Genomic DNA, 19,726 nt, shown 5'->3' on the forward strand with positions numbered 1-19,726 from the left:
AGCTTCTTCTTTAGCTTCTCGAATGCTTCTTTATGCTTATCACTCCAAGCATAAGTAGCTCCTTTGTGGGTCAAAGCTGTCAATGGAGTAGCGATCGAGGAAAAACCTGGGATAAACCTTTGGTAATATCCGGCTAACCCCAAAAAGCTTCGAATCTCCGTGGGAATTTTCGGTTGTTCCCACTTCATTACAGCTTCGATCTTCGCTGGATCAACCATTATCCCTTCTTGGTTGACCACGTGACCTAAGAATTGGACTTCACGAATCCAAAAATCACATTTGGAGAACTTAGCATACAGCTTCTCCTTCTTCAAGATTTCTAACACTTCTCGCAGGTGTCTGCCATGCTCCTCCTGGCTTTTCGAGTAAATCAAAATGTCGTCTGTGAACACTATCACAAATTTATCAAGGAACGGGTTACAAACCCTATTCATCAAATCCATGAACGCTGCCAGAGCATTGGTTAGTCCAAACGACATAACCAAGAACTCATAGTGTCCATATCTAGTTCTGAATGCAGTTTTCTCGATATCTTGCTCTCTTACTTTCAGCTGATGATATCCTGACCTTGGATCGATCTTCGAGAAATAGCTCGAACCTTGCAATTGATCAAATAGGTCATCAATCCTCGGCAACGGATATCTATTCTTTATTGATGCCTTGTTCAGCTCTCTGTAATCGATGCACATTCTCATACATCCATCTTTCATCTTCACAAATAACACCGGAGCTCCCCAGGGCGATGAACTAGGTCTAATGAAACATTTGTCCAATAACTCCTGAAGTTGCATCATCAGCTCCTTCATCTCCATCGGTGCTAATCGATAAGGTGCTTTTGCTATTCGTGTGGTTCCTAGTAACAAGTCTATTCTGAACTCCACTTGTCTATCAGGTGGTAATCCAGGAAGATCTTCGGGAAATACTTCTGGATAATCACACACCATTGGAATACTCTGCATCACCTTCTTTTCCTTCTTAGCATCAATCACGAATGCTAAATATGATGTACATCCCTTAGTCAAACACTTTCTGGCTTTCATTAGACAAATGATTCCAGAATTCACTCTGCGTTTGTCCCCATACACCATAAACGAATCTTTCCCAGGTGGGTTTACTTTAACTATCTTCTTTTTGCATAAAATTTCGGCATCATTGGCGCTAAGCCAATCCATTCCCAACACAATGTCGAAACCATTAAGATCGATGGACAATAATTCCTCGTGAAACTTATTCCCATTAAGGTCGATTAAGATGTTTTTCATACGATGGCTAACAGGTACAAATTTGCCACTAGCTACTTCGAATAATAAAGCATTATCTAGTCTATCAACAGGAAAGGCTAGTTTTCTACCAAACTCATGCGAAATAAAGGAGTAGTTGGCTCCAGAATCAAACAAAATTTGAGCAGGTAATTCGTTTACGAGAAAGGTACCTGAAGCGAGATCAGCTTCATCTTTCGCAGCCTCAAGTGTCATCTGGAAGGCTCTCGCCTTCGGCTTTGGTGGAATGTTGGGCCTAGCTGCCTCCTTCTTCTTCGGACAGTCTTTCAAAATATGCCCCTCTTCATTGCAACCAAAACACATCCTTTTGTTGTTCAGACATTCATTGGCAAAATGTCCAACCTTTCCACACTTGTAGCAGGTCACATCCTTGCTACATTTCCCAAAGTGCTTTTTCTTAAACTTATCAAACCACTTCGCTTCGCCTCCTTTTCCTCCAAACTTTTTCGAATCAGATTTCGAAAATTTGCTTCTTTTACCGGAACCAGATGTTCCCTCAAACTTTCTCTTCTTACCAACCTCAACCTTGCCGGTGGTTCTTCCCTTTATCATGTTCTCAACAGACTTGGCAGCCCAAATAGTTGCCTCAAGAGTAAGTGTCTGACGTACTGGCACCTCGTACTCCCATGGGAGTCCCTTCGCATACCGGTCCACCTTTGTCAACTCGTCTGGGATGATACGCAAGACAAACTCCATCTTATCGGTGAAGCTATTGGTGTATTCATCAACTGACATGCTGCCTTTCGTCAATGTCAGGAACTTGTTCTCCAACTCCAACAAATTTTGAGCCGAGCAGAACTTGCACTTGAACTGCACCAAGAACTCTGCCCATGACAATTCCAGTGGCTCATTAGGGCTCAACGTCTTCCCTAGAGTGTTCCACCAACGAACGGCTCCACCTCGGAATTGACGCACTGCATAGATAGTCTGCAACTTGCCTCTGCAGCCACATGTCATAAAGGCTAACTCCATTTCGGAGATCCAATCCATAACCCCAATCGGATCCTCCTTTCCATTGAAGGTCGATGGTTTGCATGTTAGAAAGTCCTTGTACTTACATCCCATTCCATCATGGTTATCTTGCCTAACTATCGGTGGGTTGGCTGGACCAACAGACCCACTGAAGTTTCCACCTTCCGAGTGCCCTTCATTTAATTTAGGCTCTTCCACACGAATTGACAGTTCTTCACGATTCTGTTGAAGCAACCATCTAGTTTCATCCATCTGACGATCCAACATCGTCTGAATCATCATTTGCACACCAGCCATGGTTATTGGCTCAGGTGCTGCTGCTACAACAAGTACTTGTTCAATCACTGGTGGTTGATTCCTGTTTTCGTCAGCATTTCCAACTCCACTTCTGGTTCTCACCATTTTGATCTACACACCGAATAAGGTGAAATCAGATCCTCAATCATGATAGATATTCAAATCTTCCTTATCACACCGAAACGTTTACATGCTAGTTCTAATATCGTAGACGTACGCTTAGAATCCTACACACATAAGGTTTCTAGATCCGGTCGGCAACAGACCATAGATCCGAACAAATAATATCATATATGGCAACATATAACATTTAGCACATAAAAGCATTTTAGGCAACTTTCCTAAAATAAACTAGTGCTCGTGTCTAAAACATAATAGACACACATCTCAAAACTTCACTTAGCATTCTAAGTTTAAGTCTAGAAATCCTACAAATTCCTAGTTCGCTTAAACTAATGCTCTGATACCAACTTTGACATCCCCAAAATCTCGGACAGAAAAGACCGTTTTTCATTTATGCTTTTAAAATATTTTCAGAGTAAATCCTTTTGATTTGAAAGAGTTGCGGAATTTGTTCCCAAAAACAAAACATGATAAAACAATGTTTACCAAAGCATTTCATAAAAGAAATGTATTTTTCATTATATAATCAAAACTCGGGGTGTCATGTTCCGATACAGACCAATAAGCATAAACGATAACATTACAAGTCATTCAACAAATATATACATATACAGACTTGTAAACAAAACAACTGATGGTTCATCCATCTCATGCCCTCGCGCCACTTCCTGTAATACAAATAAAACTGAGTGGGTCAGGCTTGGGAGCCTGGTGAGCATATAGGGTTTTCAACCCACAATAAATAATCATATTTAATTTTCACCAACCAACAATAACCCAATTACCCATTCCCGTTATTCTCATTTTATGTCCCTAAAACAACTAACACAAGGGACCTAGTCTAAGAATATTTCATCGGGGCGACAACACATGCTTCGGGGGTACCTCAGCAATATAAGTCAAATAAGGCAACCATGAGGGGGATGGAGTACAGCAAATGAACACCCAAGTTCATTAACACCTACAGGTGGCGAACCTGCTAATGTTTCCACAAGACTGTCTAGAATAGCCAATGGTCGTCATCTAAACTCCGCTAGATGACTAAATCAAACAACAACGAGGCCTCTTATCTGTTTATTACACACCAACTATCTACCCATGTTCTACCCAACATATTAGTAGATAAAAATATACATTTTTATACATCGTTTAAAAACCTGTATAGCATGCTTTAATCAATACATATTCCGCATAACAGATGAGGCACACACACACATAACACGTATTTCATAGAAAACAAATCAGATCCATGAGATAGAAGAGAGTGAATATACATTCACACATATAAACAACAATATACTTAATACACTCAAACCATACTTGTATTATTATCGTGTTTATGAAAGGTAGTATACACTCACTTGATCAGAAGATGATCAGACAGCACTACGACTTGCAGAAGTAGTAATCCTCAGCACATCTGGAAGATCTCTTCAAAAATCGAACTTCTCGCGGGCAGAGCTTCGGCTCGGGAACCGCACTTCTCGGGATCTTCGGGATCTCGGGACTTGCCTCGGGACTCGGGAATATTACCGGGGCTTCGGGGTACTTCTGGCACGCAAATCGATGCAAAACAGGAGAGAAAAGAGAGAAAATAGCAACCCTAAATGGCTGGCCCTTCAAATCTATTTATAGGGAAAATTTGGCCCTTGCCACGTCGTGGCAACCTTTTTCCATGTCGTGGGCTTGGTCGTCACTGCATGCGTCATCCCAAGTTGCATCTGGGGGCCTCCCGGAGGTGTCAGGACACTTGCCACGTCGTGACACTGCTTGCCACGTCGTGGTCTCTGACAGTTTTGGGGTTTCACGTCCCAAACTTCAGAAATTCATAACATTCGCATACGAACTCCGTTTTCGACGTTCTTTATATCGCCGCGAAGGTGAGATTATGCTCTACAACTCTCGTTTAGACTCCATTGGCTAATTTTGACTTTATTTTTAATATATTATAAGTATATTACTTATATAATATCTTTAGTAGGCTGGGACTGGAAAACTCCATTCGAAATTCATAACTCCTTCATCTGAACTCCGATTCCGTCCGTCTTTCCATCGTTGCACTACTATCGATGAAATCTTCAATTCTCATTTAGGTCACTAAGGATAGATATCTATCTACCTTAAATTCACTATTTACGTCGCGCTGGGTCGCGTTGGGTCATGTCGGTTCTGTCGCGAAACTTCGACAGGTCATAACTTCTTCGTTATAACTCGGATTTCGGCATTCCTTATATCTTCGGAATCCTTGTTTCGACCAATACAACTTTATGAAAAGATATCGGGCTTGTCTCAAACTTTAATTTTGACGCTTATTTTTATTCTTAATTAATCACACCACATAATTAAGCAATTAAGCACAAAACACATAATACTCAAATAATACATTTTTATTATTTCAAAACGGGTTACAAAGGTTAACCTAGACTATTACATCAATGAAAATGCCTAGCCTGGAAACGCGAGCGTTACAGTTGCCCACAAGGGTGTGGGACCTGGGAAAGCTAGTCGGGGATTATTGTTTGGGGCTTGACCTACTGGCGGTAGGTTGTTGACTTCAGGCTCAGAGTCAGATCCATCAGAAAAGCCTTCTGCGAGGTGATCATCCAATGGGATTGGATGCTTATCTTCGGGCTCTTCTTCAAGCCATCCAACATTGCCTTCATTTGGGAAGTACGGGTCGCCATGATGGAATCCAGCCATTTAAATCTACGCGAGAAAAGAGGTATAAGAATCTAGTATATAAATAGCTTGTAGTAGCACAAAATACTCCTATAGTATTTTAAGTTTAGGTTCTACTGTTCTCCTTATGGTATTGTTGGTAAGTTTTTAGACTTATTAACATATCACAACCATTCTAGGGCATAGGCTAATCACTCCTCGGACCAACATAGTTGATCAGGCTATGCCATTCCCAGGACTGACCATACATCCCCGAGCTCACTTGTGATATTTAACAACCGTAATACTTTTGTTCTTGTCATTGTGACACTGATTTTAGTATGAATGCAGACTTGTATAATTAATTAAATATTTTAGTATTTAAAGTATAGACACTTGGTCAGAGTGTTTTAATCCCAATTGGGTTTATAGTTAGTATATCTTTTATGGGTTGATATACTCAATTCACTATAAACAATGCTCTGATACCAATCTGTCACACCCCAAAACCGAGAACGACGGAAACGTTCTGGGGCGGAGGACGTCATGTAAAGTATCACAACATAGTATAACAGTAAACAAGCAAACAACATCATCCATTGCATTAAATATATAATTTTAATACAAGCGTGTTCTGAACAGTTATAGACACCAAAAATGTAAATCAAAATAATAAGATGAGTCTTGAATGCGCTCCATCTTCTCATAAGCTGGCCTCGGTACCTGTCTACTGATGACCTGAGAATACAAGTTATTTGGAAAGAGTTTATCAACATTACGCTGGTGAGTTCATAAGTATTTTAGTGTCGGTGTTTGTATCAAAACGTTTGAACGTGGTTTGAAGTACGTGTTTGTGAACATTGGTGATAAAAATATGCGAATGTTTGTAAGTGTTTGTAAAAGTTTAAATCTCTTAGAAAACCCTATATTTCCTATTAAAAGTAGCCTTCTACCAAGGCGTAACTGTTTTGTAGGTTCGTTTATTGTAAAAGTGTGTAATTTTCCCAAGTGTAACTATCATTAACAAAATATAGTTTGTACATTAATGTTTAAGTGAAATGATCACTAAATATATGTAAAGGGTAAATTAACGTAGTACTGTAGTGTTGTATTATAGGAACTACTGCTGTACTAACTACCTTAAACCGGATTTATATCAAGGTATTATGTGATTAATTGTACCATACTATCGACTATGAAACGCGACAAAGTAAGTCATAAAAAAAGGTATGACGTTTGGCACCCGCAGACCTACAGGTCCGGCTGTAGCTAACAACAAGGTGTAGGATAGTCAATCCAGTATAGATCTATACGCAAACTCACGCTCTCCCTCCAAGAGACTCTGGCTACAACTCAGTCCATGACATTGAAGGCATGCTCCGATACAGTGGATCATAATTATGTTAACGTATTCATGTATATGTAATGTATTGTTACTCGTTATAGTATCGTTGTATATGTTCTCTTTCTAGTATAGTTGTATATGTTCTCATAGTAATGTAATGTATATGTTCTCATAGTAATATAATGTATATGTTCTCATAGTAATAAGTACTGACTCATGAATGAACTGACTCATTGAACATCTCATTGTTCTAGCAATAGTATAAGTATTATCCTGTGCTACCCCTATGGTAACTTACTAATGATGTAACTGGTACGTATGAATATGGAAGAACTTTTATGACTATATATGTACACATGATATATAACTAATATTTAAGCGACCTTCGGACGGATACCCGATACCCCACCAGACCACATCTCAAGCGCGAAAAGGAAATAGGGCGGGCGGCCTTCCTAAGTCTTTTAAACATTGCTTATATAACTATATATATACGGGCATGCAATTTATAATATGTATAATAGAGTTTAAGTAAAACTATTTGATAAGTAAAAGAGTTTGTAAAACAGTTTGAAGTAAAACAGTTTGAGCAGTAAGAAAATCATTGGTTTTGTAGTTATTAGTCACATGTGATTGATGTAATAACTATAAGTATTCAACTTGTATTCCCCCCATAGAAGAATTTAAAACATTTAAAAGTATTTCAAAGGTTAGTTAAAGGGGTATGAACTCACTTGTAGTGAGTGGATTGCATTGAAGTGTCGGATACGGTGCTAGGTGACAAATGGAGACTTGTACACACGCACGAGCCTAGTTATCATATAATGAACATATATATAACTAATTAGCCAATTTATAACTAATAAATTAAGTTGGGACACTCTAGAACATGAAACAACTTTGTTTCAAGTGTTAAAGATCACAAGGGTTGCATCCATGTGTTGGTAGGGCAAAGCTAGAGTGTTTGGAGTCCAAGGGTAAACTCCTTTGGAGTTTACGGTTTTAATGACCATTACCCAAGTATTTTACGGCAATAAACTCAAGGGTTTATGATCGTAAACTCTATACCTTATAACCATATATTGTTTTGAGGTTTTACAAGTCTTTTGAAGCATTTCTACTTGGTGGTTTGGCCTTTGGAAGGGACTAGGGCAGCAAAACACTCCTTTTAGGAGTTTACGGCCTCATGGTCATTTCCCTTTGGGTTTACTACCATAAACCCATTGGAAAAGGGTATTGCCATGTTTTCAACTCCTTAACTCATCAAGGTAATTGTCTAGGTTAGTTTTTAGGCCTAAGGAAGGAATATGGCCCAAATAAACACACTTTAGGGTGTTTACGGTTTTGGGAGATCCCCAAACCATAAACACCTAAAAATGGTGGTCTTTGGTGTTTTTCAAGGCTTAAACACATAAAGGGAAGGTTTAAACATGTCAAGGATAGGCTTAAACATCAAACTAGGGCTATATAAAGGACTTAGGCACACTTTGGTGCCTTTCTTGGTGTTTACGGCCCAAGAACCTTCTTGGACCGTTAACACCTTAATCCTTGTGTTCTTGGCATATTTTCTTGATGCTAACATGTAATACAAGCTTAATAAGACTCAAGAATGGAAGTACTTACTATAAGGAAGCTTGAATTGAGCTAAAAGTCCAAGAACACTTAGTGTGTGTTCTTGGTGTTTTTGCAAATCTAAACAAAATACAAATATGGATGGATGAAACGATGTACAATCACTAGATTAAGTGTTATACCAACTTGAAATGGCTAGAACACTTACAAGTTTGAAGATCTTGAATCAATTCTAGGATGATACTTGAGAGGGTTTTTGGAGTTTACTCTTTTGGTAATTGGGGAGTAAACATAAAATGACTAGTTTGGGGAGTAAATTCATGCTTATGCATGATTTCACGGTTTTTGGATGATTTTTCGACCCAAACATAAAAGTTTGGCCGCGAAATTCTAAGACACAAGGTGTTTGCGGTTTTTAAAATTCAAAACCCGAGACGGCACATTCTTTCACCCGTTCGTTTAAAGAATAATATTAAAATAATCAAACGAACTTTAAATTTGTTAAACATAAGAAATAATGACATTAACTTATAATAAGAAGTGGTTGACTTTTAGGGTTTGACCGAATGAAAATTCCAGGTTGTCACAAAAATGTTATAAACCGTAAGGATTTCAACTTGTGTTCAAAGATAAGAGGGTTGCCAAGCCATTGAATTTTGAAATTATCGCCTTACCCGTATCCCACAGTTAGATATCATGCGTCCAACCGAGGTGTATAAACATTATTTCGTGTGAAATATAATTAGATCTTTAAACCTTAGATGGGATTAAGTACCCTTAGGCGTGGGAGAGATGATAAGTCCCTATCTTGTGTACATGATAGTTTATGTTGGGTCAAAAATATGGTTTATACTTTGCTTTTCTAGGAAACTATATTTTTATGTAATGTTGTATGTGTTTGCGGTTTGTGTGTATGGCCGTACACGTGTGTACGGCCGCACACCCTGTGTACGGCCATACACAGGGTGTGCGGTTGTACACATGTGTATGGCCGGAGGTCCATATAAATAGAGGAGTGCATGTGAGTGTACGGTTGAGAAAAAGAAAAGAGAGAAGGCTAGAGAAGAGAGAGAAAGTAAGAGAGAAGAGTGTGTGTGTGTGTGCATGAATCTATTGTAAGGAACATCATTCATATTGAATACATCGTTAGATTCATCATCTTCTTCTTCTCATTCTCTTCTATATTGATCTGACATCATCCAATTGATTGGGATTCCGCACCATCATTTGGATCTGATTGATACACAAGCAATTTTGGGGACTTACAATTGATATCAGAGCTTGGTTGTATCAATCAATTTTTTCAGATCTGGAGCTTATTTGATCTTATTTTGAAAAGGGAATAGCATTTTTGGATAGATCTCGCAAAAATAAGGGGGGTTACTTCTTTGCATTTTTCATAAAAACAAGTTTTTGATCAAGTTTTAGAGCAAAAAAGGGTGAAAAACGTCGTTTTTTTCGTGAATCTGTTGAAGGTGTGCGGCCCGGTTGAAGGAGTGCGGCTCAACAGCCTCGGTTTGCGGCTCCGGGTGTGCGCCTCGGACGTGTGCGGTCCCGGTGTGCGGCCTCGGAGTGTGCGGCTCGGTCTCGGTGTGCGGTCCTCGCCCTCGTCATCGCATCGTAGCAGCCTCACCTCGCCTCGGATTCTCGGCCTCACTTCATCCTCGCATCAGCGCTTTGCAATAAAATAAAATATCAACGCGTTTTGAGGTTGCCGGGAATCGAACCCGGGACCTCAAAGTGTTCAACCAGCGCCTTAACCAACTCGTCTAGGAGGTTCTTTGTTTCATTTGTCCGAACTTTAGAATATAACTAATCCTTTTCTCATATAATTTCGCAAATTGACAATATCAGCCCAAAAATTCAAAATTTTATTTTTAAAATCCATTTTCAACCCAAAAAATTTTTGATTTTAATTTTGACTTTTATATTTGACTTTTGACTTTAAAATTTTGACTTTGATTTTTAAAATTTGACCTTTGACTTTAAACTTTGACTTTCTCGTTTGACTTTTAATTTTTCAAATTTGGCTTTTCGCTTTGACTTTTAAGTTTGACTTTTTATATTTGACTTTTAAGGTTGACTTTCTCGGTTTTTAAGTCAAAGGGAAATTAAAAATATAAAAATAAATAAATAAATAATTAATTAAAAAAAATGAGTTCCACATCAATTCAGGTAAATGAATCTGGTTGCTCTCCATCTTGTGCTAAAACTATGAAATTTTTGCGAGAATCAATAGATTTAATCAAGAGAGAGAATGAGGACCTAAAATATGAAAGGTACACCATTAGGAAAGAACAAAAACCGTTAAAAGCTCAATTAGAAACCAAAATCAAGGATTTCCGAAAACTCCAAGAAGATTACAGCAACAAGTGTGAAAATTATGATCACATTAAACGCAAACTTGCTGTTGTAACTGAAGAACTTGATGCTTTGAAAAAAAAGTGTGGAAAAACAGATGTTAGTTTCAAAAATTATACTACATCAAGTAAGACAGTCGAGTCCTTAGTAGAAAATTAATTGAGTTTTAAAGATAATCAAACCAAGGGTCTAGGGTATCACAATGTGCCACCTCCTTTTAATCACAATTATAACCCACCCTCTGAGACCAATGAGGAAGAAATGCTTGCTCAGTATAGCCAAACCCCTGCTCCAGATTCACTTAAGACTGAACAATCAGGGCCAACTGAGGGTGCTGAGCAGAACGATACTAATGCTTCTACTTCATGTGCAGGTAAAGTAGCAGAGGATGAGAACAAGGAGAACACCATTGAACAAACCAACATCTCCTTGAACTCTAAATCTGTTGCTTCGAATTCAGTTGCTTCTGATCAACCTGTTGTTGAGAAGTATAGGCCACCAAGTCAAGTGAAACAGCCGACCTGTTGCAGCTGTGCGTGTGGGAAAAACAAGAGACAGGGAAAAGATACACCACTAGGGGTAGGAAGAAACAACTTCACAATGAAGAAAAAGACTTGTTTTCACTGTGGAACACCTGGACACATTGTTAGAAATTGTCCTAATCGAGCATACATTCCTTACTACGCACGCGGCTGGCAGAATGCGCCAAGAGGGAGATACTCCAAAAGAAACCCCTCAAGGTCACGTTCAGAACATGATGACTTGAATGTGCAAAAGGCCAAGAATCAAACCCACAAGGCCAAGAATCTGAATCCCAAGGGCAAGAAGGGAATGTCGGACAAGAAGCCAAATCCAAGAGATGCTCCCATGAAGTCAAAATCAAAGTCATCTCAACGGCCGACATCAAGATCAAAAGCAAGTACTGAGCCACCCATCAGATCGAAAAAGAAATGGGTTAAACCCAACTACAAATGGGTTCCAAAGGCTCACTCTCCCAAATCTTCTAATGCTTCTAATATTTTTACATCTTCTGTTTGTGATAAGCAGGACATGTCATGGGAGAAAGTATCGTGTGTCGATGACAAAGGTCGACCCAGTTTCAAAATGGACTGGGTTCCAAAGACCAAATAATCCCGCTCTGTGTCGGAGCAACTATGGAGGCATATCATCAGACTTCGGTTTGTTGGTAGTAGCTGTTCCAGGCACATGATAGGAAACAGCTCTCAACTATACAACATTCAGACATTGTTTGAGAGTATGTGTCCTTTGCGGGAAGGGAAGAAAGGAAGGGATCACATGGGGTATGTGCTTAACGACATGAAGAATTTTCGGATCTGTTATGAGATTACACTTGTTGTTCTCAAATCTTCTGGATGCAAATTCAATCGGTGACTTACGGTTTGACTTTTCTTCTCTATACTCCTGAGTTTTTCTTAAGCTGATTCGCCTTAAAGACTAATTTTTGTTTTAGGATAGTTTAAATTTGCGCATTTACTTTCGTTTCTCTCCTATGCACAAATTTAGGGGGAGAAATAAAAACAAAACAAAAATTAGAAAATTTTAAAAAATCCAAAAACATTAGAAAATCAGAAAATCAAAAAAAAAATTGTTGGTTACGAGTTGTGCTGCTTGAGGAAAATGTTCTGGGAAGTGATATTATCAAGTGATAACATGCAATCTGAGTCTGCGTAACGTACCCAAAGTTAAAGGATCTATGCTCCGACTTGATGCGTCGGTAGGCACGAAAGATTCTAAATGGATTTGACTAGTCAGAGTTGAACTTAGGAAATTTATAGACTTGACAAATCTTGACCTAGTTAGATCCATTCAGCCTGACAATACGACGCTCGGATAGGTTGAGCAGGGATATATATATATATATATGGGAATCTACTCGTCACATTAAATGAACCCGTACATGGAACCGTGGCTTAACTTTTCCTCGATGTGTGGATTCTGTCCTTAATTCCGGTTGGATGGGGTGACTGGTAAATTCCGATAAATTAGGTCTGTAGAATATCATTTTCTTTCTTTCCGTCTGTTAGTCATATGTTGTCTCCTTTGCGTGACTTCCAATCCGACCTGGTACACAACATATGCGACTCTATTTCTCTGCAGGTTATATATGTGAAAGACTTCTTATCTGTTAGCCATATGCTGTCTCCTCTGCGCGACTTCTAATCCGACCTGGTACACAGCATATGCAACCTTCTACTTCTCAACCCCTCTGAAGAAATAAATAATAAGTAATAGAATTCTGAATCTATCCTCTCTCTGAATGGTTGTCTGCTCACCCGGTGTAAGGAGTACTCTGGAAGTTCTTGATGGCCGGGGCATATAAGGAAGCGGGAAACACGTTCTAGTACACTTAAAATTAAACACGTACAGATTGTCTATAGATCTCGCTGCTCAATTTATGTGGATAACAATATCCCTGGTCGTCGTCAGATGAATGCTCCTTAAGATATAGTATCTAAGAAATTAGGATCAGATATAATTTTTAGGAACTTAAGTTCATCTATCTTGTAACAAATAGTATGTCCTAAATTTGTCACACTTTTTCGTGTTTAAGTGGACAACAATACCGAAGATCGACCAGACAAAGATGTGAATATGAAAGGTACCGATAAGTGGATAAAGGTTGTCTAAAAACTTTGATCCCAAATCATTCCTAAAGTTAGATATCATTTTTATTTTTGTTAAATTTGTCATAGTTTCTTCTAATTTAAATATTAGGGGAGAATTAAAAATTAAAAAAAAATCAGAAAAATTCAAAAATTAAAAAAAAAAGATCAAAGAAAAATCAGAAAAATTTAAAAATCCAAAAATAGTTTTATTTCTTGTTCAAAAAAAATCAAAAATCCAAAAATATTTTTTGTTTCTGTTTTCATTTGTGTGCTAAGTTTTCTTTTAGTTTTGTTTTGTCTTGAAAAGTGATTTCAGGTATAGATAAGACTCATGGAGTTTGTGTTGAAGATTTCTGAGCCAAAGCCTCGTCCGTGAGAATCGAAGAATTCACATTCGAAGGAGCAACAAATGAAGATTATTCTTTCGACATTCAATCTGTCAACCCCAGAAGCATGGTGAAGCTGTACTTGAAGATTATGTCACAGATTGCATTGAAGCCTCCTCAATCAATCTGCTGCTATCTTTGTACCTGTTGAAGTGATCCAGAAGATTTGTTCTCTCTGTAGATTCCCAAGCTGAAGCGCTATCTTTCAAGAATCTCTATAAGAAGCCTCCTCACTCAATGTGCGTTCAATGTCAAATTCTGCAGAAATCCCAACTGCTCAAGATGAAGTCATTTATTAAAGATTCATATGTTCATCTTGATGCTGTGAAGCAATTTGAAGATTAATGCTGAAGCCAAGCTCCCAATGAAGATTAACAAGAAAAGCCAGCTACTTTTTAGGGGGAGCTTGTTGGGCCAATTAGAAAAGAAAGCTATAAAACAAGGGGGATATTGTTGGGTCAAAAATATGGTTTATACTTTGATTTTCTAGGAAAATATATTTTTATGTAATGTTGTATGTGTTTGCGGTTTGTGTGTACGGTCGTACACGTGTGTACGGCCATACACAGGGTGTGTGGTTGTACACATGTGTATGGTCGGAGATCCATATAAATAGAGGAGTGCATGTGAGTGTACGGTTGAGAAAAAGAAAAGAGAGAAGGCTAGAGAAGAGAGAGAAAGTTAGAGAGAAGAGTGTGTGTGTGCATGAATCTATTGTAAGGAACATCATTCATATTGAATACATCTTTAAATTCATCATCTTCTTCTTCTCATTCTCTTCTATATTGATCTGACATCATCCAATTGATTGGGATTCCGCACCATCAATTGGATCTGATTGATACACAAGCAATTTTGGGGACTTACAGTTTAGGAATTATATTGTTAAATATAATGGAGTTTACCAAGTATTGGTATCTTTATCTGTCAAGATCCTTGTGCTTCTGGGTGTTCAAATTTGAGGATCCAGATGTTCCAGGATCTTTGAATGTGAGGACCCCGATGTTTTGGGATCTTCACTTTTGAGGATCCTTAACTATATGTTGTTCTGTATAAAAAACGTTAGCTAAGGGTGGGCGTAGTTTCATGGGATTTCTGAAATTCCGCCTTCATCCTCTGCACTTCTTTGAGCAGTGCTCTATTCTCCTCCTGCTATTGGGTCACCTGTTGCTTCATTTTCCTCATCATAGCATAGATTTTTGCAGTAGCGACTGAGTGAGTCGGATCCTAAAGCCCTAAGGATCCAAAACTTCCTGGACTTGCGACTGAGGGGGTGTTTTTCTTGGAAGTGTCAGGCGTTTTCCTTTGAGTGGGTGGTCCACTCGGAGGAGGTGGTAGGTTTTTGGATGGAACGGAAAGAGCAAAGGATGAAAAGAGGATCATTTGTGTAGACATGATGTTTTTTGAGGATTTTTGAACACCACGACCCCACGGTAGGCGACAAATTGTTTTGGTCAAAAATTACACAAGTACTAATCAACCAAATTGAATGAGAGGCTATGATGTTCAGATTGTGTAATAACAAGTAGTAAAAGAAAAGTGACATAATGGTTTACAAGGAAAACTCTTGATCCTTGCTAGAATCTCCGGCATAAAACCTTAGGAGGTGATGATCACCTCCCTTAATGATTTTATTGATATAAAGTAAAGATTACAGTGAGTTCTTAGTAAGAATGAACATATAAATTCATAGAGTGAGCTTAGGCTAGAGAATAATGTGTTCTATGCAGATTAAAAGTTTCAATTTATAGTCTAATCTAGCCAATACTGTAACGTCCCAAAAATACGAGCCAAAAATTTCATTTTTAGAAACATATACTTAGCAAACATTATAATTAAAACGTTCACCAACCATATCAGTTCATAAAAGTTAACGCATGTCTTGAAAACATTTTATAAAACATAATAAACTCAGAGTACAATTTCCCAGGAGGGTCTCATGGTGCGGAATACAAGGCATGTGTGTGATGGGCTGCTACCGCGCCAACTCCTTCCCCTTCGAAGAAGAGGTACCTGAAACCAAAACTGAAAACTATAAGCACGAAGCTTAGTGAGTTCCCCCACTGTACCACATACCACATAATCAAATAACATACATATATTGTCGGGCATATCTGGGTGCCCGACCTACCCCTTCGGTCCTCTCGACCGGATACTGCCTAGCATATCTGGGTGCTGGCCTCCCCTTCGGTCCTCACGACCGGATACTGACTAGCATATCTGGGTGATGGCCTCCCCTTCGGTCCTTACGATCGGATACTGCCTAGCATATCTGGGTGCTGGCCTCCCCTTCGGTCGTTACGACCAGATACTGGGGACTATTTCACCCCCTATTGTTACCACATAACATATATCACATAGCATCATATCATACTAGCACATAAACATAACACAGGTAGTAGCAACCCTAGATGAATATCACAGAGACAATCATCTATCATACAACTCCTACTGGTGGGCCGACATTGTGGCCATAGACCCACCGCTACTGGAAGGTAACTCACCTCAAAGTAGTTGCTGATCTTCGTGGGAACTGACTGTCTCCTGCTGTTGCTGCCCCGGAAATCCTCCGGCTATAATCCCCACAAAATACTCAGTCAAACACTGCTACTCGACCTTAGGGTAAAATGACCAGTTACCCCTAACCAAACCAAGAGTCAAAGTCAAAGTCAACTTCCAGTTGGCCCGACTCGCCGAGTTGTCCTGCTAACTCGCCGAGTCCCTATTCCTTTGTCTGACCATAGGCCCGACTCTACTCATCGAGTTTGGCAACGACTCGACGAGTTTTCCTTCTAAACTGTTGTCCAAACGTCCTTCATCCTACTCGTCGAGTTGTATGAACAACTCGTCGAGTTCGTCCTCATCCGAAGAACACTCTATGCTGAGGCTCGCCGAGTTGTATGAACAACTCGCCGAGTCTGTTCTTGAGGCAAGAAGATTGCCTTGGACTTGCCTAGTCAGGAAATTGACTCGCCGAATTCCTTCATGGGTGAGTCTAGCTTCCGCCTCACTGACTCACACCCCATGACTCACTACTCCACTCCGCAAACACGAAAAGGGGGAAAACTCGGGGACTCACGACTCGAATTGCCGAGTCCGATGAACGAATCACCAAGTCTTTCACATGCAAACACTATAAACTCGATTTTGCTCGAATACAGCTCATGCCATACATAGATCTGGGTTTCTAAGGCCTGATTAACACGTAAAGTTTCCAACTTTACGTGTAAATAAACACCAATGAAGGTTTTAGGGATCAAAATGAACTAAAAGAATAGATCTAGGGCTTTCATGCACTATGGCTCCATAAAGGCAGTAGATCTGAGCTCCTGGAGCTCAATCATGCCTAGATCTAAGGGTTAATCAACTTACTACAAACCCTAATTCGAAATCAAGCTTGGAAATGGCTCAAGAAGGACTTTAATGGAGCTACAAATGAATATAAGCTTCAAAATAGAGGGAAACTGAGTTATACCTCAAGGAAATCACTGAGATAACACAAGGATGTCTGGCCTTCTTCTTCTCTTCTTGATCTACTCTTCTTTTCTCTCAAAATCTTCAAGAAACACACCAAACTTGTAACGTCCCAAAATTCAAGACTAAAAATTTCTTTTAATAAAATATTACGTTAAGCAAATTCATCATTTCAAAACATAAACAAAGTATTAGTTTACAAAATACATATTCGTTATCAGAGTAAACATTCCCAGGCTGTCTAAACTATGGTGTGTGCCATGCGATCACCCCGAGCTCTTCCCTCCGCTACCGGAAGTACCTGAAACCAAAACTGAAAACCGTAAGCACGAAGCTTAGTGAGTTCCCCACCCTACCACATACCATGCATAACTACATACTCCACATACTAGGCCGCGCCCGCTATCATGGGCCTCGCCCCTACCTCGGGCCTCGCACGCTACAACGGCCCCGCCGCTCCAGGCCCCGCCTGGCTTCGAGCCCCGCTCGGATACAGATCTGTTTCACTTAGGCCTCGCCTATCACAGGGCATCGCCCACTAACATACACTAGCACATAAACATATCACATAAGCTAAACACATACTAATGGATCTTGTCCTAAGGCCTCGCCTATCTCTGGGCCCTGCCCCTGACCTGCTACTGATGAGTCACGGAACCCCGTCCATGCTCCTACTGGTAGTGAGATACGGGCCCAACCCACACTCACTCCTTTCCTAACTTGGGCCTCACCCCTGCTCTGCTGCCACTGAGATGTGGAACACCATCCACACTCTGCTATTGGTGAGATACGGGACCTCGCCCACACTCACCTCCCTACCAGGCACATACAAGTATCACACAGACAACAAGTATAAACTATCACATAAACCATTCCTTGGGCACCCGCCCTCTATCATTGGACCTCGTCCTGAACAACATACTAGCATACGATGCCTAGGGCTAACCCCCGGGTCTTCTACTCATATCTAAATGGGCCGGCATTATGACCGTAGACCCATTCACACAAAGGGAAACTCACCTGATACTGCTGAACTGCCGCTGCTAATCCCTTTGACCGCTACCTGACCACTGACTCCGAACTGCTGCTCCACTAGCTTCCCGAGCTACCAATATCAACATAACACTTAGTCTAACTGACCTCCAAAGGTCAACTAAGTCAACTCTTGCCAATGACAAAGTCCTGGTCAAAGTCAACCTTTCCAGGTCAACCCTACTCGCCGAGTCCACATACTGACTCGCCGAGTTCATATACTCAGGGTCCTTCCATTCGCGACATGACTCGCCGAGTCAGTCCATGACTCGCCGAGTCCAACGATTTCTGAGTCCTAACCTGTCCAACTCGCTGAGTCTCCACCCGACTCACTGATTCGAATCTCAACTCGAAGGGTTTGGGGCTACGCGACCTGACTCGCCGAGTCCAAGAACAGACTCGCCGAGCACAAGGAAATCTTCATCCAACTCGCCGAGTTGTTCATCCAACTCGCTGATTTCATGCCCATCTTCATCCGACTCGACGAGCTGTTCATCCCACTCGTCGAGTTCCTCCTCATCTTCATGCTACTCGCCGAGTCCACTCGAAGGACTCGCCGAGTCCAGTCAGATCTACATACCTGCAGAGGACTTTTGAGTCATGCATGGACTCCAAACTGTAGATCTACCCTTCCCAAGCATATTCCCCACGTAAAGTTGCAAACTTTACGTGTAGAGATGGAGATCTAGGCAAAATGCACCATAAACTAGGGTTTAAGGCCAAGGGGCTTCAAAATCGACTCAAGGGCTGATACTTTATGCTTCTCCAGTCCATAACACACTTGGATCTGAAGTAGCAACTCCAGATCCGGCTTCTATCTCAAAATAATAACATTATGGCTAAAGAGCCCCAACACCACACATGGTTCTAGATGCAAAAAGGGTCCAGGAACTAGTTTATTACCTCCAAATGCTCAGAATGAACTCACAATCCCAGATCTATAGTCCATTCTTGCTCCTCCAAGCTCCTTCTTCCTTCTCCAAGCTTTAATGCACCTTCCAAGGCAACAAATGGCTCAAATATGGAATATGGCGGCTAGGGTTTGGTATCCAGGGCTAAAGAGGCAGTAAGTAACCCTAGGAAGAAGATTAAGACGTTTATATAGGCTCCAAGTCCCGAATTTAGGGTTTTCCACGCACAGACCAGACTCGCCGAGTCACCTTGGCCGACTCGCCGAGTCGGTCACTTACTCCTCGACCCGGATCCCGCTCTGACTCGCCGAGTTCCTCTTTGGACTCGCCGAGTCGCCCCTAACATTAAGGTTTTCTTTCCTTTCTTGGCCTTCAAAACTTTGGGTGTTACAACTCTCCCCCACTTAAACTAAACTTCTTCCTCGAAGTTTGCTATGGCCCACCGCCTGCGATCTGCCTGCCATACCCAACCAATTATTCCAACACTAGCTGCCTTCCTCAGCTGGCCTACCGCCCAATCATTCTGACTAGAATCAAACCTTGCGGATAATCATCTCGGGTCAACCCTGACCCTGAACATTCTGGAAACACAACTTACTCAACCGATAATCCGTCTAGTACTCACCGAATACTGCACTGAACCTATAGGGGTTCACCCCTTCTTTCCTTGCACAACTCCTTGCCTTCC

The sequence above is a fragment of the Lactuca serriola genome, chromosome 6 (genome assembly GCF_051521515.1).
Source record: "Lactuca serriola cultivar US96UC23 chromosome 6, Lser_US96UC23_V15, whole genome shotgun sequence".
Taxonomy (NCBI): domain Eukaryota; kingdom Viridiplantae; phylum Streptophyta; class Magnoliopsida; order Asterales; family Asteraceae; genus Lactuca; species Lactuca serriola.